General features: G+C 76.6%; 2 non-coding genes across 2 annotated transcripts in view; both read right to left on the minus strand.

Annotated features, from left to right (window-relative positions):
* The window catches only part of LOC129174562 (28S ribosomal RNA), a 4,223-nt gene extending 4,049 nt beyond the window's left edge, over positions 1 to 174 (minus strand). The window contains exon 1 of the ribosomal RNA XR_008567561.1: positions 1 to 174. This exon is cut by the window's left edge and continues 4,049 nt beyond it. This is a non-coding gene — a ribosomal RNA (28S ribosomal RNA).
* An 877-nt stretch (positions 175 to 1,051) lies between these two features.
* LOC129174564 (5.8S ribosomal RNA) lies at positions 1,052 to 1,205 on the minus strand. The gene has a single exon (XR_008567563.1). It is a non-coding gene; the product is annotated as a 5.8S ribosomal RNA (ribosomal RNA).
* Between the last annotated feature and the right edge of the window lie 1,874 nt (positions 1,206 to 3,079).

Consider the following 3,079-nt stretch of genomic DNA (forward strand, 5'->3'; position numbering starts at 1 on the left):
GGGCAAAGCGGTCTTCTGTACGCCACAACTCCCGCGCCCGACCGCCGGGCGGGGATTCGGCGCTGGGCTCTTCCCTCTTCGCTCGCCGCTACTGAGGGAATCCTGGTTAGTTTCTTTTCCTCCGCTTAGTAATATGCTTAAATTCAGCGGGTCGTCTCGTCTGATCTGAGGTCGTGGTCGAAGGTGGGTGTGGGGGGGTGGCTCCGGAGAGGCTCACCCTGCGGGAAGAGGAGGGCTGCGGCGGGGTGGACGAGACGGGTGGCGCCGCCAGCGGCGGACGGAGGGCGCGCGGACGGACGGACGGCGGGACACGCCTCCGCAGCACCGCGCCCTGCCCGGAACTCCCCCCGCCCTGAGCGGGAGGCCCGCGACACCCGGGCATCGCCGGCGAGTTACCGAGGGGTGGAACCGGGGGCAAGGCGGACGCCGAAACCGACCCCGACCACGCCTGGGGCCCCTGCGCGGCCGTTCCCTCACCACCAGGCCTGACTCTCACGAGTCCGCGCTCCTCCGCGACGCCTCCGGTCGACCTGCCGCACGCGCGGCGCGGGCTGCTCAGAGACACGGCGGTCCACCGGCAGCCGCGCCCGCTGACGCGCGGGGCCCGGCGAGGCGCCCTGCAACCCCGGGGAAGGGGAGAGGGTACGGAGAGGAGCGGGAGCTCGATAGACGGCGAGGAGGCGGGAACGCAGCGAGGGAGGCGGGAGGGGACGGCACCGCGCCGCCAAACCCCGGAAACCTCGGAGGTACGCCCAGCGAAACCGGATGAAGGGGCACCGGGGGGAACCGTAACAGGGTCGCGGGCGGGACGGAGGCGGCCGGAGCCGCACGCCGCGCGCCGCGCCGCCGCTTCGGACGCCGGGGGCCTCGAAACCCGTGGCTTTTCTTCCTCTTTCCAGCCAGCTTGCTCTACGGTCTGCACTTAAGGGGACGAAGGCCCGCGGAGGGCCTGCGACACCCCAGCCGCGGGAGCGTAGGCCGAGCGGCCGCCCCCCGCCCGGAGGGCGGGGGGTTGGGCCGGCCTCGTCCGTACTCCCGATTGATTGCCAAGCGACGCTCAGACAGGCGTGGCCCCGGGAGGGACCCGGGGCCGCAAGGTGCGTTCGAAGTGTCGATGATCAATGTGTCCTGCAATTCACATTAGTTCTCGCAGCTAGCTGCGTTCTTCATCGACGCACGAGCCGAGTGATCCACCGCTAAGAGTTGTCAGAGGGGTTTTTGGTGGGCTTGCCACACAAGTGAGTTGGGGGACGGCGCGCCCTCCCTCCCGGGCAGCAGAGGGCGGCCGGCTTCGCCTCAAAAGCCAAGATCATGACAAGGGGGTGAAGATGCCGGTTCGGGGGGGTCGGGTGGGACGAGGGCGCTCGAGCAGAGTACCCCCGCGGTCCTCCCTTCCCCCCGCCCCGCCGCCAGGCGGCGGGTTGGCTCGCCGAGGCCGCGGCGCCCGTCGGAACGCAGCCCGCCCGCGCCGGACCGGCGGTGGCCGCGGGGGACCACCTCCGCCGTACGCGGGCGGGACGGAGCCCGCCGTGCGAACGCGCGCCTCCGCAGAGGCTCGTCCGGGGCCGCGGCGCCCGTCGGAGCAGAGCCCGCCCGCGCCGGACCGGCGGTGGCCGCGGGGGACCACCTCCGCCGTACGCGGGCGGGACGGAGCCCGCCGTGCGAACGCGCGCCCGCGGAGGCCGCGGCGCCCGTCGGAGCAGAGCCCGCCCGCGCCGGACCGGCGGTGGCCGCGGGGGACCACCTCCGCCGTACGCGGGCGGGACGGAGCCCGCCGTGCGAACGCGCACCTCCGCGGAGGCCGCGGCGCCCGTCGGAGCAGAGCCCGCCCGCGCCGGACCGGCGGTGGCCGCGGGGGACCACCTCCGCCGTACGCGGGCGGGACGGAGCCCGCCGTGCGAACGCGCACCTCCTCGGACGAGGAGGGGCCGCGGGCGCCTCCGGCCGGAGCCGGAGACTTTGAACTCGCGCAGAGTACCCGCGGGCCCCCCGGTCTTCTGTTCCGGGGTGTTCCGTGAAGGCGCCCGCGGCGCCCGTCGGGCCGGAGCCCGCCGTGCGGCCGCGCACACCTCCTTCTTTCCAGCTGGAATGCTGTGTCCGGGGACGACAAGGTCACGGGCGCTCCGGCCGGGGCCGGAGACATTAAACTCCCCTCCTCCCTCCGGAGGAGGGAGGCGAGTTGAGTACCCGCGGCCCCCCCGCCGGGTGGCGGGGTAAAGGTTATGGTTCCGTAAGGCGCGACGCCCGCCGGGACGCCCGCCCGCGCCGGACCGGCGGTGGCCGCGGGGGACCACCTCCGCCGTACGCGGGCGGGACGGAGCCCGCCGTGCGACCGCGCACCTCGGGCGGGCCTCCCGGGGGAGGGCCCGCCGTCGGTCCTGGGGGGGGGTAACACAGTGGCGCAGGAGAAGGAGACGTCGTGGGAGGCCACGTGGGAGCGAGCGTGGGAGCGAGCGTGGGAGCCGGCCTGCCGGTGGGGCCGGGGAGCGAACGGCGGCAGGCGGCGGGGCGCGTCGGGACGCCCGCCCGCCCGCGCCGGACCGGGGGAGCCGGAGCCCCTCCGCCGTACGCGTGCGGGCGGGACGGAGCCCGCCGCGCCGCCGCACACTCTGCACACTCGAACGCACGCCCGAGTCCCGAAGGGCAGGCGACAACCACGCCACGCCACGCCACGCCACGCCACGACACGCCGCGCACACGCACGCCGCCGTCCTGGCCTGCGCCGGCCTCCGGGGGCCAGGGCGCGTGGCCGTCGGCCCGCCGGGACGCCCGCCCGCGCCGCCCGCGCCCGGACCGGGGGAGCCGGAGCCCCTCCGCCGTAACGCGTGCGTGCGGGCGGGACGGAGCCCGCCGTGCCGCCGGACCGTCGCGCGCCTGGGCCGCCGAGGGCCGTGGCGCGGGGCCCGTGGGACGCCGGGACGCCCGCCCGCCCGCCCGCGCCGCCCGCGCCCGGACCGGGGGAGCCGGAGCCCCTCCGCCGTAACGCGTGCGTGCGTGCGTGCGGGCGGGACGGAGCCCGCCGCCGCCGCCGTGCCGCCGCGCGCCTCGAGCGGGGCCCGGTCCCTCGAGCCGTGGGACC

Source organism: Dunckerocampus dactyliophorus, unplaced genomic scaffold (genome assembly GCF_027744805.1).
Source record: "Dunckerocampus dactyliophorus isolate RoL2022-P2 unplaced genomic scaffold, RoL_Ddac_1.1 HiC_scaffold_130, whole genome shotgun sequence".
Taxonomy (NCBI): Eukaryota; Metazoa; Chordata; class Actinopteri; order Syngnathiformes; family Syngnathidae; genus Dunckerocampus; species Dunckerocampus dactyliophorus.